We start from the raw sequence: 20,417 nt of genomic DNA on the forward strand, positions 1-20,417 counted from the left end.
TATTTTGAGAATTCCAGAGTAGGTATAGGTAATAGGTATACCTACCAATTCTGACCTAATTTGTTCTAATATGTTAATAGTCAATAGTCAATACTACTGAATCCTCAAATTTGATTTTGTAGCATATAGTTTCATTAAGGGGATTCCACACTATCACTTTTTATAGTAAAATAGACCTATACGCGTTCCAACGTACTAACTTGAGTTTTACTCCTATAATAATTTTGAAAATATATTTGAATTTATTATGAAGTCTATTTTGAATCCTTTGAATCAGAAAAATAAAAAAAAAATTTAAAACTATTTATGTCCATTAAAGTTTTAAGAATAAAGTTTTTTTTCTAAATTTCAAGTGAGGTTTTTTCTTTTTAAGAATAATAAATTAAAAATGTGGCTCGAAGGATCCAAAGTTGATTGAACAACAAAACGAAATTTGTTTTCAAAATTATTATCGGTGTAAAACTCAAGTTGGTATGTTGGAATTCGTTTAGGTCTATGATTTACAACATTTTGCCATGAAATAAATTTGTTGTTAGGCATAATGTGACATGTGCATGCGAGTGCGAGTGCGCAACGCTTATCTAGTTCGCCGGGAAGCCACTTACACTAATGATCATTTACTACACACACACATGCATGCCACGCACGCACGTACTATACAGATTGTCTAAAAATTGCCTATACTCACTCCTTAAAAACAGTCGGTAATCATTTTGTTTATTATATATAATTTTATTATATTTATATTTATATGTATGAACTGTTATCCATTAAAATAATTTATCTTTTACGAAAGAATGGTGCATACTAGTTGTCTAGTTGTTCATTGTTTTTATTTAACTATTTGTTTTTTATATTTAATTTTATTATATTTATATTCCTATTATAAACTGTTTAAATTGTTATATTTTAATTTTATTATTGAATTCAAATTTAACACCATATATTACTTTGACCCACTTGTAACCTACTGTACAGCAGAGCGTCACCCACTTACCCACCTTTCTATTTATTTGATTGTTTGAAGAAAAAAAATTACCATACAAATACACTTTTAATATTTCTATACACCTCCTTTAAGTTGACACTTGTGTTGGCAGAGTAGAACTAAAAAATAGGTTTTTAGACAATATTTATTAACGTGTATCTCACTCACCTCAGTAAACTTGAGCTTTTAAGAGAATCTCAGCGCAATATTGGATTTCTCTTTCAGACTAACGCGCAGCATAGATAAAAATCTTTCACTTGAAAATCATTTTTTATGATTTTTGAGTTATCTTAGAGTAAAATCAAATATTATAAAAATTGAGCAATAAAATCTTCGAGGGTATAACATATCAGTTCTACATTTTATTATTATTTGACTTTAAAAATAAAAAATTTTGTGTACATTAAAATTGTGTTTAAATTGTTTTCAGACAATATTTAGACAAATGGTTATGTGATACTAATAAAAATATTATTCTCTATCATTTTCGTAATGGGTGATTTTACTTTAAGATTACTCAAAACATAAGAAAAAATGATTCTGCATGAATGCGTTTTGTCTTTTGCGCGTGGGTCAGAGAAAAAACAATACATGTATACATGATACATCTATACATATATATTATATACTTCATGGTTTCGTTCATGCGTTTGTATACAAACAGACAATTTGGGACGAAATACCATTATGCACCACAGAAAATTAGGAAAAACAACATACTAACATTTCCAACATACTAAGTACTGTCTTTTCATAGCCATGTTAAAAATCCCAATGTCTTCAAACACAAAGCAAATGACAATAACACCAGTGGTTATTGGAATTCAAAAAGTTGTGGTCACTGGTCATACAATGTGACTGTATGTGCCATGTGAGTAGCAATTAGTAGTGCTTCACTCATACAACATAAACATAAACAAAAAACAAACTATGTGCTTCTGAATATGTGTGCGGTATAAACCGCTAAACGTGCGTGCCTTATAAACTCTGAATAGGCAACTCTATTTACATGACACCCGGAATACAATGATGTTACAATGACCAGACCAAATTCAAAACAATGATGCAAATCTTAAGAATATAGTGAGAGAAAAAACTATTGTAATAATGGGGAAAGAGTAATGCACAAGTTAGTCATGGGGCCGGGGTCACTGTGGGTTAGGTGCAATGACAACAGGGCGCAATTTACATTTGGGGCAACTTAATTATTAACTTAAATTAACTATAAATATATTATAATGTATGCAGCTGGTGTGTTGTCTGGCAATCCGGCAGTGACTCCAATCTAGAAGTCCTGGGCGGCCTCTCACACAACACAATCTGTTGCTGGCGGACTTACGCAACTGTCAATCTCAAAGACCTGTTATTGGTATGAACTATAACAATACGAATAGATTCAGTGTTAATTGGTCTTTGAATAATAAGATAAATAACTATTCTCTGTTCGCTGAGAGAACACGCTGCGGCCTGACGAAAATCAGTTTGTTCTGCGCATCCCCCACGCGTCACCCACCCATAGCTGCCAGCGGCACGTTACTGCCGATCAGTGTCGGTCGCCTATTATCGTCGCAAATCTTGGAGGGGGAAATAGAGCCTCCGTGAGCAAACAGCCGTCAGTCTACATGAACAGAACCAGGGTGTTCTCTAAGCGAACAGAGTATAGGTGATTTTACATATTTGATTTAAATAAATCATTGGATGATAATAGACTAAATTAAATTGATTTCAACTCCTAGTAGTTATAAATCAATCAAAATTTTGTATCAAAAAAGGATTTTAAAATTGAATCCAAATGTTATCTACGGTGACCACGGATGAAAATGTCTATCGTTAACACCAATAAATTGCCTTCTGTAACTGGTACTTAAATAAGCACTGTCATCACCAAAACGATGAATGTGTTCAATGGTGTTGGGTTTCTGTGTTGTCACTGTATAGCTATCAATTGCATTCCTAAAGAAAACAGAATTGTAAAATACAATCTTAAGTAGGCAATACATTTTTTTTTGCTTATAAAAAATATTCAACAAAGAATTTATAAAATAGATATTATAAATTATTATTACTTATAGTTAAAAATTAAAACTTTTAAGTAAAATAATTTATAAAATATGCATTAAGAATAACAAAATGACAGAAAAATGCTAAAAAATGCAAAATAAAAGTATCACTGTTGAAGTATCTGTTTTATGAAACAAATTATGTATTTGGAAATCCAAACAAGATGCACTTTGCATTGAAATCCATTTCACGTTTACTAATGTAACTAAACAATTTTAAAGGAATATTAAAAATAACATAACCTGTCCGAAGAGTTCATAGTTTTACATCAGTATAGTTAATTATGCAAAATTTATAATATAAAATTAATTTTTAAAATAATGTTTAATTTAAACGTACAATAACATGGAACATTAAAATTGTATGTTTAAATAAACAAAAACATAAAATCGATATATTTTATTTAAATTTAAACCCTCATCTTAAGCAAGTTTTACTGTAACTAAATTTACTTTTTGTAATTAAATTGAATTTAAACAATAATAATTATTTATATATCTTCAAAGTTGCTGTCACTAATCTTAGAAAACGTTTTAGTGCATATCTTGTAGAATGCAAAAAAATAGTCTATAGAACCGACAGAGCAGTATTATACGTTAACAAAATAGACTATTTCGAGGTTCTGTTAAAATCTGTTCTAATATTTTTAATGGAGAAAAAGTAGTTTCAGTATAAGTTTAAAGTAATTACCACAATAAAGTAATTTACATTTTGTGTAAACTGTTTTGATAAAAAAGTAGGCTATCTTGTTGTATGCGCTCTACCTGCAATTACGGCACGCTTGTCGTATGCGCTCTACTACCCAATTTATCTTTACTATCTTGACTTAATGCTAATAAAGATTAGCACTCTCTTTTATTGCATGATATAATTTTTGATCGTGTATTTAGTCATTGGCCGACAGTTCTTGGGTTTACACAGTTTTTATTTTCACTTTTCAATATGCTTGCAAAAGAATTTTATACTATAATTCAAAACGAAGAATCGGCTACTAATTTTTTAATTTCTAAAAAACTTTTAGTAAATGTAGAAAATGTATTGTGTGATAAATGTAGTAGTGAAATGAAATATTACATAAAAAAAGAACGCGGAAAAGAAAGAAAATTGTTGAGGTGTAAAAGGAAAGGGTGTCAAACCACTCAAAGTATAAGGTAAGGTACTATTTAATATTTCATAATATGTATAATATTAATTACCTATATATTTAGAAAGAACAATAGTTTTTTTGACATACTTGGATAAAAATGGGGGTAATAATAGTGGATTAAGCATTGGAGCACAACTAGAATTAGTTTATTATTGGTGTCAAGATTTAAAGCAGTCCACAATTATAACTTTAACCGGTAGATCAGCTCATACAGTGTGTGACTGGATGAACTTGTGTCGTGATGTACCCGTCAGAATATTTGAAAACCGCAATAAATTAGGAGGACCCGGAATAGTTATATTTACTCATTGAAACGTGATGGAAAAGTTTGAACAAGATTGACACATTTGACGCGTTTCTGAGAGACATGGGACAAGTTTTTTAATTACCTATATTATTATATTTATTTTATTTATTTTACGTGTATATTATTATTTTTTACTTTATGATTTAATTTATATAATAATTTTATTAATCTATAAATTGTAATCGTAATCCACGCCGGTCCAGATACAACTGTGATGTTTGTCGAAATAAAATAAATCTAAAAATACGGTTTCCAAATATTCCCATATTTTCTGTATATAAAATGAATGCTTGTACCTATGTATGGTGTAATTGTATTACTTACAATTAGAGTGGTAAAAACTGTAGAGTGCAATCAAATGGTAGAGCGCATACGACAAGATAGCCAAAAAGTAATTAAATCGCTAGAAACAAGATTTAAAATAGCAAAATAACAAATATATAACTTGGGTACTTGGCTTTCAATGTATAGAAATTCACACATGGGCATGGCTGAAAGTCTGCAGTCTGATATTTCAAAGTGTTGCAGCAATTAGTTTTATTTTCTTTATTTATATTTAATGTGTAAGAATTACTCACTAGATGTTTAAATGATAATCCATCCATTATAGAAGTTCGAATCAATATCTTAAGTGTAGTTTTTGACCTCGCCAAAACAAAATGTCAATGTCAGTTGTATTTCTGAAACAAAAATGTAATTAGTATATTAACTATGGAAAATTTAAAGCATTTATTGTTATTTCACCAACATTTTTTATACATCAATTTACATAATCCATATAACCTACTTTATAAATAAAATTCATAACAGTATTACAAAAAAATAAGCTCTGCTACTATTTCTGTACATTAGATTATAGTTATTTCCATTCAGTAGGTATGCTTGCTTTGTTTACTTCAATATCATTCAGTCATCTTGTACCTATTAAAAGTTTAATAATTTTTAAATTAATTAATTACATAAATCAATAAAATCGAACTTTGTATAGGTAAATACTCTAAAGCAACAAAATAATTTGATTAAGTATAAATTAATATTGTATATTTTAACGCCTAGGTTCCTATTTTTACAGCTAACTATGTATCTGGAATCCATATTTCAAAATCAAAGACTAATGTGATATTAAATATACATACTTACTTACTATTATTAACTATTAATTTTATAAATTAAATAATATATACAACTCTAATACATTATAAGATATTATTAAAACATCGTACTCACATATGTAGTCTCTGTTTAACTAATTAAAGTTCCAATTTTGTGTGATTAACTTAAAAACTACTCATTAGATATAATTGATATATTATTAAACTTAAAGGTAAGAACATTATCTGTGTTCTCTGGTTGGATTTTGTTATATTATAATTTTTAAGTGAGTTGAGTGTGTAAAATATTAATATCTACCTACTTAGAAATTCTGATAATTCAGTTAAAAATTAAAATATCTTAAATAACCAACGAGAGAACACAGGTCAATTCACTGTAATAATTAAGCTAACAACACAAATCTTGAACAGTTGTACGTAGTTACTTTTTGATAAACATGTGTTGGTAAGGCGGAGACAACACATCTGGTTAACTCCTCTTAACGGGACGCTACACAGCCATTTGTTGTCTCCGTCTTACAAGTAGCAAATTTACGATTAGCAGATCACGTTTAGATCTGTTAGTTTAAAAATTAGAGTGAATTGACCTATTATGAAACTTGATGGTAAGAGTATTATCTGTGTTTGTATGTGGGTTTTTACGATTGTTCAATTTTTTAGAAATTTATGCGTACATATAATATGCCGTAAATAAAAAATGTTTATAACTCACTTAAAAACTGAAATATTGTAGAAAACCCACATACAAAAACAGATAATGTTTTTACCATCAAGTTTCACTTAAATTTTTAAACTAACGGAGCTAAACGTGATCTGCTGAGCATAAATTTGTTATGATACGCACTTGCAAGACGGAGACAACAAATATCCGTGTAGCGTCTTCTTAAGTATTAATTACCTGCTAACTAACTTCAAAACAATTTACACGAGTATAATACGACAGTACGACACTGTTATAACTCTCAAAAAACTGAATGTTCGTTTCTATAATGTACCTTATCAATTTACTATATTTTTCAAAATTAATAATTATATGATAACAGATAACATGATAAAACCAGGAACTAAGATATCACTGATATCATAGAACAATATAGAACTCATGATAAAGAAAAGAGGTATGTCAGCAACTTTTGTGATACGCATATCCGCCATATTGCTTTTCTCCACAATGCTTATAACATAGACACTGATGATAAAATTGACGGAGAAAAGCAATATGGCTACCAACGCCATGGGAAACACATAGGAAATAGTGGGGATGGGCCAACATGATTCAAATTCGGAAAGTTGCTGACATACCTCTTTTCTTTATCATGATAGAGCTGATATAGAGCACGGATTTTAATGCAATTGCATATTTTTTTCCTTTTAATATTTTTGAATTTTTGTCAGTCATCTCCACGAATAATCATAATTTGAAACTAATGGTGACATTTTTTTCTGCATATTTAAATGTTATTGCATACTTTTGCATATTTTGACGAAATTTAAAATGTATTGCATATTGAAGCAACAATTTTAAAAAATGTATAAAATAATATTTTGTCAAGTAGAAAAATTAAAACTAAATTGTGTAGGCACTAAATAATAATTTAAGTAAAGATAAGATAAATAATCGATTACGACGTAAACTTAATCGCTCTTGCTGTGTCAGTCGGTTATTTCAGTGATAGTCATAAAAAAACTGGAAACACGAAGTATGACTTTACATAAAAATTTTTCAATAATTGACGAAACAAAAGAAAAAATTAGGTGTTTTGTTACTTTACCGGACACCCTTTTTTTTGGAATTTTTTTTTTTTAGACTTATGTAGTTAATTATACTGAGAACGATGGTGAAATCAGAATTTAGCGGTCAGACTTAGTTTCAAAGTGGCTTAATGAAGTTCGCTATTTTACGATTTTTGCGCATTTGCGCGTCACTAGTTTACTGAACCTATTACAAATATTGATTTTTTTTCGCTCTTACCTGAAAACTCGATAGAAATAAATCTATTATTATAATAATTGTAGTATAGGCTTAGTGCCTCATTCCAGTATGCATAGGTAGTCCTGATATAATGGGTAAAATAGTATAGCTTATGTATTACATAACAATGTAACTCATAAATTATTTATGTCATATATAACATTATGTCCACGTAAACAACACGTATCTCCATTTTAAACATTTTTCAGGAGAGTAAAAAAACTTCTTGATTTTGATTACACCATTAAAATATTATTGATTTTGATAGATAAAGTTAATACTATGCCTTTTATGGCTACTAAACAGAAAAAAAAAACGATTTCTGGAAAAATTTTAATTTATTTGGTACTTACGTGTTATTGGTAAAAATTATTGGATATACGTGGAATTGCTCTTGGAGATAAGTGGTATTGTCACACTCCTATTTGGTTATACGAGCTATTACTTTAACACTTACTATAACTAAATATTTAACTGTAAATTGTAATTAAGGAACTTATGAGATGCCTAAATTGTATTCTTGCATAATCAATATTTATATTGTGTTTCATTGTAATGGGAAGAGTTTTATGAAAATAAAAATCGTTTTTAAAAATGTCGGTATGTCCACATCAGTGTTATCAGTAAGCATTATACTGATGATAACAATAACAAAGTGTATTTTAATTTAAACTCTACCTAGGTACCAACTATTATAAATTCTTAAATCGTGGTCTTTTCATCTTTTGGCTTTTGGTTTTAAGTGTTGACGTATGAAAGGGACCATCGTTTTATGATGTCGGATGAGAAAAATAAAACGCTTACGTGCTCCTAATATAACCGAGGAAGAGAAAGCCATTATCCTATATTGTATTTCGAAAGAAAAACATATAGTTGAATCTAAAACAACTGATTGATTTAATAATAGGGAAAAGAATGATGCTTGGGAAAGAATTACTTTAAGTTTTAACTAAAGTGTAAATAAGGTAAGTACCTTACTGACTACTGACAAATATAATTGCATAGTTTAATTTTTATAAACCATTATTGTATAATTTTTAAAATAGAGAGATACTAAATGTCTACGTCGGTTTTGGAAAGGTGAAAAAAGTAAAAGTAGACAAGGGTTTGTAATGGAAAGGCAAGCATGCGTGTTAACTGGCGGTGGCCCTGAAACAACTTCATACTTAGACATCACCCCTTAAGTTAAAGGACCATGAAACAAAAAAATGATTTTGGCTTAATTAATAGTTAGTTAATTACTATAACTAACGGTGGTACTAAAATTTAAATACGTCAATTCGTTAAGGCGCTAAAGCCAAAGAGAGATAACCGCGTGACGTCACAAGATCACACGGCGCGGCAGTGGCATATACTTTTATACAGGAATCGCCGACGTGGTCTAGATTATTTATTTATAATATTTGTTATAATATTCAATTATATTATAAATAACTTTGTAGACACAACAATAAACAGACGTATACAAATACTCTATTTGGTTAATTATGTTTTGATCCAAAATAAGACTTATTCTATGTTGACGAACGTCGATCAACCGCATTTTCCGTTTATACGTCTTCGTAAACGGACGTATTTTTCAACTTTACATTTTCATCGTTGGAATTTTGTTTTACGAGGTAAAGTTACGTATTGTAAATTATAATCATTTCTATTTTATTTATTAATAATAAAAATTTGTGAACTACATATTATATATTTTATATAAAGTTGAAACAGTTATAAGTACCTATATTATGTTATATTATATTATAATTTATAAGAAGTGTTCTCGCATAAGCAAAACATGTTTTATAACAATTTTTATTTGTTTTTGACAGTGTATTACAAATATTTGCCCACTGTGAACGATATTGATATGGCTGATATTCAGCCGGGTAGAAATGAACCAGATATACCAGAACAGTTAGAAGGTCGTTCAAAAATTAATGTGGACCATTAGTGTTTGTGTAATAAATGTATTAGGTTTACTACTGACCAAGAATGTATTTGTTGCTTTGAGTTAGAAAAATTACATAAATTACTATAACAAAGTAAAAAAAAAAAAACATGTATAACGGAGATAAGCTCATTTTCAAAAATTATTTTAGATGAAGAAGTAAGTTATAGAGTAGGTATCTACATAATACAAACACAGTAGATTCAGTTTTTTAATTTTGTCCTCGATATTATTTATTACGTTTATTAGGTTCTCAATATTACACGACAACAAATCGTTGTTAAATCAAAAAATAAAAGCAAAAAAAAAACGTTATGTTCATCACAACCAACAAATAAGATGTGGAGGTATATTTGTTATAAACAATTTACTCATTGGATAAACTCGTGGAATTCTATAGGAAAAGGTAAGATAACTACAAGTCCATTGATAATATAATGTAATATGTTAACTAATGCTTTTAAATATGTATAGGAACGTATAAATGATTACATTTTTGGTTTTATATAGCCTATATAAATAGCTCTATAAATTGATATGGTTATAACTTATAAGTTATAACCATATCAATTAATATTATAATATATTTTATGTTTTAATATTGAAGTACATACATTAAAATTAAAAATTATTCACGTTAAAACAAAATGGTGTAATTTATTTTAGGGGTAAAATGGTTCTTTGTTCTGTATTTGGTTGCAATTCAAATAATGATAAGAAAAAAGCAACTTGCAGCCAATCTAAAAATATAAATTTTTATAGTTTTCCAAAAAGAAATAAATCACCACTTAGATTCAAACAATGGTTAGTGTTTTGTAAACGTAAAGATTTTGTCCCGGGTAGTGGATCTAGAAAAAGATTTTACAGAATCGAGTAAACTACAAAAACAGCTACTGCCAAATGAAAAAATAAAGTTATATTTAAATTCCGATTCTATTCCAACTATTTACCAAGTCGATGATCTTAGACTCAAAACACCTCGAAGTATAATAATATCCCGAAAAAGAAACGAAGAAGATATTATATCAAAACAAAATTCAACAAACACATCGGTAAAAAAAATAAAATTTGACAATTTCGTAAACAGTTTTAATGAATCTGATTCCGAAGGCGATAATGTAGATATTGATAGTACAAATTTTATTTACTTCAGTGATAATCCGAATGATAAAGGCATACAGTGTGATTTAGGCAACGAGTGCTACAAATTGTATAAGCCTTCAAATGACATCTCTTTTGAAATAGAAAATCAAGAAGAAGAAGAAGAAATTTATGAATGTAAACAGACACAGAAAAAACCATCATCAAATATAGAAGATAATTCTTGTTTTTTTGTATTTTGGGATTGTTTATTGCCACTTTTTAAAAGTTGCCGTCAATGTAATTCTACAGTTGTATCCGTCCAACATTATATCCAAGGGGCATTACTCTCTGTTATAACTATATGTGATAGAAACCATAAATTAATTTGGCGTTCACAAAATAAAAGTAATAAACGTCCATTAGGAAATATATTGATTGGATCTGCTTTGACTTTATCCGGAATTCTGTACACACAAATGGAAGCTTTCTGTGATTCATTAAAACTTTCATTTTGTTCTCGTCCGATTTTTTGATAAAATAATTAAGCGTTATACTGGACCAGTCATTTGTAATATTTGGGAAGATCAAAAGAAAAGTACTATTGACAGTATTAAAAATTCAGAAAATGATATTTGGTTAGCTGGAGATGGGCAGTATGACCTCTCCAGGCTTTTGCGCTAAGTATTGCATCTATTCGGTAATGGATTTACGTAGCGGAAAAATAGTAGACTTTAAACTTAAAAGTCACCTACAAAAAGGTATGGTAAAAGGAGACTTAGAAAGAAAAGGTTGTGAATTATTACTTAATGATCTGACCAAAATCCAAAATTTTAATATTAAATTGTTCCTTACTGATCGACATAAAGGAATTCGTTTTTACATTAGAACACAACATCCTGAAATACAACATGAATTTGATGTGTGGCACCTATCTAAAAGTTTGATGAAAAAAATGAAAACCTTAGAAAAAAAACATGAAAATGCATATTTATGGAAAAGTAGTATTAATAACCATCTTTGGTGGGCTTCACAAAACTGCAAAGGTGACGGTCAATTATTAGTTGAAAAATTCACGTCTCTACTACATCACATACAAAATGAACATGAATGGGAAGAAAATGTTGTAACAAAAACATGCGATCATGATCCATTAACAAACGAAGAAACAAATAAAAAATTATGGTTAAAATCCGACGACGAATCATACTATGCATTAAAAAAAATTATAACTGCCAAAGATTTTATAAAAGATTTGCCACATGTAAAACATTTTGTGCATACTGGCCGCTTGGAATCTTATCATAATGTAAGGCTAAAATATATGGCAAAACGAATTCATCTGAAATATATAGGTATGTACATATAAGATCCATCATGGCTATATTGGACCATAATTACAATATAAATAAACAAGTAGTAGGTGATAAAATGGTATACTCGAAACCGTCAGGGAAATACACAATAAAAAATGTATATGAGCGTACTGATAATGATTGGCGAAAACAAATAATGGAAGAAGTACTCGATTTAGCAAAAAAAAAAACAAACAAATATAATATCATAACAATACCAGAAGAAATTGAAATTCCTAAGTCCATAGCTCCAATACCAAGACCAAATATTGAAGAAATACGGTCTAAAAGATATTCGAGATTCACAATTTAATTTTATAATACTCTGTTAAAAATGTTAATATTGTTATTTTTAGTTTTTAGAACAATAAATATATTGTATTCATCTAATTATCTATATAAAAGTATATAATTATGTGAAATATCGAAATAATATTACATCAATGTCAATTCTAAATTCTAATATCATAGTTAATAGAGGTAATACAAATTAATTACGTACATTTAAATTTAGTAAAACGACAAAACGTACACTAACATTTATTAAAACCCACTGACTTATGATAATTGTCTTAATTTTTAATTTTTGTTGAATATAACAAAAAATATAAAAAAATAACCAAGACCGCTTCGGCGATTCCTGTGTAAAAGTATACGCCGCCGCCGCGCCGTGTGATCTTGTGACGCCACGCGGCTATCTCTCTTTGGCTCTAGCGCCTTAACGAATCGACGTATACAAATTTTAGTACCACCGTTAGTTATATTAATTAATTATCTATTAATTGAACCAAAGTCATCTTTTTTTGTTTCATGGTCCTTTAATGAAATAGTTCAACCACGCATAGATCCTCAAATAGTTGAGATTCAAAATATTTATGATGGTGATGGAATTGAATTCTCAACTAAAGAACTATCACCATTAAATGATTCAGTTGTTTATTTATCAGATAGTCATCTAATTGATAATCCAGGTGAGTAAGTATGTAGTTAATAAAGCTGGGCATTTAAATAAATTTTAGCCACTGAGTAAGTTACAGTATATTTACTAAATTCAGTAACTTAGTTAAGTCACAAATTTTAAAATCGAGAAAAGTGGAGGTTTAGAACAAAGGTAGCTGACCCCAAATAGTTGGGAGGAAAACGAAGGCGAAGAAGAAGACTGCTTACTAGTTTTTTAACTTTTAACTAATTCTACTTCCTAGTTTTGATAATTTACATACATTTTTGTTTTAAATGAATGAATTAATTTTCTTGTTAATTTATAATTTATGATTATTTTATGTGTTAGTAGGTACAAGCACTGAAACAAATTTTAGTACGTACAGAATGAAATCGGGTTACGAAAGTGATACAACGTTGAACAAGTTACAGGTATGTTTATTGTATTAGGTACAATCAGAAGTATATCAGTATTTCTAGGCAAGGCCGTAACTGAGGGGGGGGGGGTCCAGGGGTCTGGACCCCCACGAAATTTTTAAAAGTAGAAAAATTTTAGCGGTGAATATAGTTTATAAACTATAAATTGTATTAAATAATAATTGTATATTTTTGTTAAAACAGTAATTTAAAATAAGATTAAATTTATCATTTTATTTTATTTCAACGCCGTAATAAAGATTAGGATCAATAGATACGATTAGGTACTAGCATTTATAATCAATGGTACTAGTTACAATAAAATGTGATTGTCACAACTCACAAGTGATATAAACTTATATATGAAATACGGGCGCAGAAAATCCAAATTATTTAAGATTATAAAACAAGAATATAACAATATTGTGTGTATTGTAAAACATTCATTTTACTGCTGTTCGTGCTCACGTAAAGTGTATAAAATGAGTAAAAGAAACCAAATTCAAAATTATTTTACAAAGAGACAAAATGTATGTTAAAAATGTACTATTTTATTTAATTATTATTATATAAAATGGTTATAATACAAATGTATTATATTATGTATTAATAATTGACTTTAATGCCTCATTATTTTTGCTGGTGTTGTTTGATTGTATTATTATTATTTTTTTTTTTTTAATAATTGAACGTGTTAATTACCATACTATATAGAGTATAGATAAATTAAAAAGTACCTTCTACTTTATTTATTTTAGACTGATGATGTCCCCACTGTCCAAACACAAGTAACTAACGAAACTAACTAAACAATTGAGGTTGAAAACAACGATATTAGTTAGGTACTGTTTAAATAAAAATGTGTGTGATGAACTAAAATTAAAATTTTTAACTTCTCCTTGGATGCCAGATAAAAATTATGTATTTCCAACATCCACAACTTCAAAAAAAAATCTAAAATTTCAATTTCACTGGTTTGAACGTTTTCCGTGGCTTGTTTACTCTACAATTGATAATGGTGGTGCCCTATGTAAATACTGTGTAATATTTGGTCAAGAATTCGGAGGCAAAGGCAATAATCAAAAACTTTCCTCTTTAGTATTCAAAATTTTTAATAATTGGAAACATGCAATTGAGGTATTTAGTGAACATTCTAAAAAAGATTTTCATAAAACCAATGTTTTACGAGGTGATAATTTTATAGCTATCTATTCAAAAAATCAGCAAAATATTGCGCAAAAATTAGATTCAGCGCGTGCTGCACAAATAAGTTTAAATCGAAAAAGATTACTACCGATAATTGAAACTATAATTTTATGTGGCCGGCAAGAAAATAGCTTTTCGTGGTACTAATGATTCCGGACCACTTTCATCAAAAGATGTCGAACCCGAACAAAATGATGGAAATTTTCGTGCTTTATTGCGAATGCGTGTTTCATGTAGCGATAAAAACTTAATTGACCACTTTGAAAATAATAAATTAAATGCTTTTTATTTAAGTCTTCTAATACAAAATAATTTTATTGAAATTTGCGGAAAATTATACAGGAACAAATAGTAGAAAAAATAAACAAATCAAAGTGTTTTTCCGTATTGGTTGATGAGACAACTGATATATCTTGCTTTGAACAGTTATCATTATGTGTGCGGTATTTGGAGCAAAGTATAGATGCTAAAAATGATATTACATATGTACTAAAAGAAGATTTTTTACAATTTATACTAGTATATTCTACAACAGGACAAAATTTGGCAACAGTAATTTTAGAAAATTTAAAAAGGCTCTGTGTTAATAGTCATGTTAGGACAAGGGTATGACGGCGCAGCATCTATGAGTGGAAATTTCAAAGGCGTACAATCTGTGATACGTGAAAAACGTTCATTGTAGCGCACATTCTTTAAATTTAGCACTAGCACATTCTTCGAATATTCATTATATTCGTAATTGTATCGGAACAATTAAATCAGTAGGTAATTTCATTAAGGTTTCTGCTAGACGAACTGAGTTGTTAAAAAATAAAATTAAAGAATTTATTCCCGAAAAAAAATGGACTAAATTAACATCTAGGTGTGAAACTCGATGGGTCGAAAACCACGATGGAATGATTCGATTTTTAGATATATATAAACCTATTGTCGACACTTTAGATGAACTCCAATTATTTCATGATATTGAAACATCATCAAAAGCACTAAATCTATATCGTAGCATAACAACTAGTGAATTTGTTATTAGTTTAGTGACAGCTAACACACTATTTTCATTAACATTATCTTTATGTAAATCATTACAATCAGTAACATGTGATTTAAGTGAAGCAGTGACATTTGTCGAAACTGTTTTGAATGAAGTTGAAAACATGCGAATCAATATAAACCAAACATTTAAAGAAATATTTGAAAAGGCAACAAATATGTTAAAGTTGATAGACGGAGAGGATCAGATAAAAATGCCAAGACTAGTTGGACGTCAAAAAAATAGAAATAACGTTAATGTTAACTCTACAGAAGAATATTTCCGTATAGCTATTGCTATTCCTTTTTATGACGATTTTATTCAACAACTAAAAGATAGATTTTCAAAACACAAAACAGTTTTGTCTTCTGTATATTTATTGTTGCATATTCAGCATTTATAATTTATATTGTATACTAAACGTTTATAGTAATAATAATAATCATAAGTATCATATTACGATCGGTGGGGATTGTCCATCGGTCATTAGCAAGTAGACAATTTTAATGTACGTCATTACGATTTATATGTTTGACAATAAAAGACTATAATTTACGTTTGTGTTATTATTCTTATTAATGATACACAACAAATTGGCGACGAAGATAACAATAGTTTAATCGTAATCATTATTGCTTTAGAAGTTTCAAGTGTTAAGTGTATTCATACTAATACAAAATGACATCTACAAAGACTGAGCCTATAATTAACTTGAACCAAGTTATTGGGTCACCAGGAACATTTGAAACAGGTATGGATATTACAATTTTCGAGTCAAAATTAACAAATTTTTTTTTGGCCAATTCAATCGAAAACAACATTCAAAAAAGAGCAATATTACTGTCATCGGTCAGTGAGGAAATTCATAAAGTGCTTTTTAGTTTATGTGTTCCTAACACGCCTAACGATGTTGTGTATGATACTCTTATGAAAAGTTTAAGCAAGTATTTCAAACCAATTAAGTCCTACTTTGCGGCAAGGTATAACTTTTATCAGGCTAAACAAAGACAGGACGAATCGGTGTGCCAATGGGGTGCACGTGTTAAGAACCTTGCTTCAAAATGTGGTTTTTCGTCGGAACTAATAACGGTCATCCGAGACATATTCGTTGTCGGTATGAGTTCAGGACCAATCCAAGATCGTCTGTTAGAAGAAGATGCTTCAAAAGTTGGAGTAACGTATTCAATTCTAATGGAAATTGCAACAGCCAAAGAAGCAGCAATGAATGACAAAAGTGGTTGGAAAAAAGAAGAATGCGCAGATTTGAAGTACCAGAAGAAAAATAATGGACACTTTCAAGCCAAGCAGGGTTTTAACGCATCCAAGGAACAGAAAACCAAATGCGGGATTTGTGGCCGTTCCAACCATCTTCAAAAAGATTGCAGATACAAGGACTATCAATGCAACAATTGCGGTGAAAAGGGTCATTTGTCTACCGTATGTAAAAAGGGTAAGAAAGAAACGAAATATAATAAAACACAAAATAAATTTTTATCTAATAACGACGATGATGACGAAACAGTTAATCATGATCTTTCTAATACTTTTTTTTCTATAATCGATCAACATTTTCAAAATACCGCGGTGAAACCGTTTATGGTAAATTTAATCGTAGAAAATAACAATGTTAACTTCGAAATTGACACCGGTTCACAACACAGCGTAATTTCAAAAAGATTATATCGTCAACTGTTTAGTCACATCGAATTAAAAAAAAACGACATTTCACTATCTGATTACGTCGGCAATGACATTAAACCGATGGGAAAAATATTTGTCGATTCGGAGTACCAAAACAAAAAATTTACTATGTGTCTTTATGTAATCGACAATGGTGGTCCACCACTAATAGGTCGAAATGATATAAAAAATATAAAATGTTATACGTTATTTAATATTGATAATGACGTAACTGTCGATAGTATTATAAGTAATTATAACAATGTTTTTAAAGATGAAGTAGGTACTTTTAACAAATACGCAATTTCATTAAATATCAAAGCAGGGGCGGTACCAAAATTTTACAAACCGAGGTCTATTCTTTTAGCATTAAAAGGCAAAGTTGAAACCGAAATAGAGCGTTTAGTTAAAAGTAACATTTTACTTCCCGTCGACCATAGTGAATGGGCAACTCCAATAGTACCTACCAATATTAAAACCGGACGGCACAGTTAGAATTTGTGGTGATTTTAAAATAACAATAAATCCGGTATTAGAAGGGACCGAATATCCCCTTCCAAAAATAGAACATTTGTATGCAAATATTAGTGGTTCAAAATATTTTTCAAAAATAGATTTAAAATACGCATACCAACAAATGGTTATTAAAGAATCTGATCGCAAATATAACACTATTAATACACACAAAGGTTTATTTAGCTATACCCGTAACCCTTTCGGTATAAAATCATCGGCAGGGGAGTTCCAAAAAGCTATGGAAACTTGCGCAGCAGGTCTTGAGGGCATAGGTATATTCCAAGATGATATAATTGTTGCAGGATCTACTATCACAGAGCACAATGCCCATCTAGAAAAATTACTAAATGTCTTGTCAAATACAGGTTTAAGAGTAAAGTTGAATAAGTGCAAATTTATGCAAAAATCAATTGAATATTTGGGTCACAGGTTAGATGAAAATGGTTTACACACACTAACAAAACACACAGATGATATAAGCAATGCAACTGTCCCAGAAAATAAAACATTGCTAAAATCATTTTTAGGTTTAGTTACGTATTATATAAAATTTATACCAAACGCTGCAAATATTTTAAAACCATTGTACATGCTTTTACGCAACGGAAGTGAATGGAATTGGACACCAGAATGTGACAAAACATTTAATAGAGTTAAACAAATTTTAATTTCGAAACCCGTATTAGCACATTATGATCATATAATTTTCCGATAAAACTCGTAGTAGACGCGTCATCTTATGCTTTAGGTGCAGTAATTTCGCATGTATACCCAGATCGTACAGAAAAACCTATAGCCTATGCATCAAGAGTTCTGTCTGAGTCAGAGTGTAAATTTCCACAAATTGAAAAAGAAGCTTTGGCAATTATTTACGGCGTTACAAAATTTTACTACTATTTATACGGTAGGCATTTCCTATTAGAAGCTGACCACAAACCGTTAATATACATTTTTGGCGATAAAAAAGATATCCCAATCTACGCTGCTAATCGTTTACAACGATGGGCTTATGTCCTATCATCGTTTGATTTCGAAATAAAATATGTAAAATCTGAAAATAATACTGCCGATTTTTTATCACGAATTAAAATTTCAAAATCGAAAATCGATAATCAAAACGAAGAATGTATTAGTCTTAATTTTATCCACGAACAATTCACCTTTCACTCTAGACTGGTCTAAAATAAAAATTGAAACATGCAGAGACAGAATTCTCGCCAAGGTATTAAACGCAGTTAAAACAGGAGAATGGAACAGTGATTTTTCCAACAAATTAGAACTTAAATCTTATAATTCACGAAAAACTCAAATCTCAATGGAACAAGGATGCCTATTATGGGGTTACCGTGTTATTATAACAGCTAAATTTCGAAATAATATACTAAGCGAACTTCATTCATGCCACATGGGTTCTTCTAGTATGAAAAGTTTAGCGAGATCATATTTTTGGTGGCCAGGAATGGATAAGGAAATCGAAAATATTACGCAAAATTGCGACAATTGTCTTAACGTTAGGCAAAATCCATCAAAATCTATTATATCTCCTTGGAAGTGGCCAGAAAACCCGTGGACTAGAGTACATTGCGATTTTCACGGACCATTTCAAAATAAATATTTTTTTGTCATAGTTGACGCAACCACAAAATGGTTAGAAGTATTTCAAGTAAATTCCATGACAGCAGACATTGTCATTCAAAAATTTTCGGAAACTTTAGCACGATTTGGCATTCCAAAAACAATTACATCAGACGGCGCAAAATGTTTCACAGGTTTTGAATTTCAAGCATATTGCAAAAATCTAGGTATTAGGCATATGACAGGTGCACCATTTCACCCAGAATCGAACGGCTGTGCTGAATCGGCAGTCAAAACAGTAAAAAATTTCTTTAAAAAATGCTCGACTGCACAATCCCAATTAAATAAATTTCTCTTGATGTATCGTAAAACACCTCATTCAACAACACGAGAAACGCCAGCTCAGCTAATGTTAGGTCGATCAACACGCTTACAATTTGACGCGTTAATGCCGAATACAAGCGAAGTAGTTATTGAGCGACAAATATCACAAATAAACAATGGCGGTAATAGGACAGTATCTTTTAATATAGGCGACATTGTATTAGCTAGAGATTATAGGAATATTAACAATAAATGGCAAAAGGGTAAAATTATCAAATCCATTAGTTACAACACGCATGAAGTAGAACTTGATGACGGGACTATATGGAAAAGACATAATGATCAACTACTCATTGATAAATCGTCAACACATTCAAATAATTCTATTTCACTTACACCGGCTAGACAAACAAATGAAAATTCTAAAAATACTGAAACAGTAGGTGAAAATCAAAATCCCGATCCGGCCGACCCCGTAACAGTAAATAAAACACCCAGACCAATCAGATCTAAAAAACCGCCTCAGCGATACTCTCCAAGTGATTATGCATAGTGCAATAATTGCAATAATTAATTATTAATTATATCAATTATCATAAATAATAAATACTCGTATGTAAAAAAAAAATAACTACTAACATAGTAATTAAGCACTATACAAAATACATTATATTTTTTTTTTTAAATTTTTTTGAAAGGAAAGAGATGTTGCATATTCAGCATTTATAATTTATATTGTATACTAAACGTTTATAGTAATAATAATAAT

The 20,417-nt window shown here is 29.7% G+C and overlaps 1 long non-coding RNA gene across 1 annotated transcript; it reads right to left on the reverse strand.

Moving 5' to 3' along the window:
• Positions 1-1,586: 1,586 nt before the first annotated feature.
• Positions 1,587-5,853, reverse strand: LOC132935349 (uncharacterized). Its single transcript, XR_009663220.1, has 4 exons — positions 5,731-5,853; positions 5,291-5,424; positions 5,082-5,183; positions 1,587-2,941 (listed from the first exon to the last, which is right to left on the reverse strand). It is a non-coding gene; the product is annotated as an uncharacterized LOC132935349 (long non-coding RNA).
• Between the last annotated feature and the right edge of the window lie 14,564 nt (positions 5,854-20,417).

This window comes from Metopolophium dirhodum, chromosome 1, assembly GCF_019925205.1.
Source record: "Metopolophium dirhodum isolate CAU chromosome 1, ASM1992520v1, whole genome shotgun sequence".
NCBI lineage: Eukaryota > Metazoa > Arthropoda > Insecta > Hemiptera > Aphididae > Metopolophium > Metopolophium dirhodum.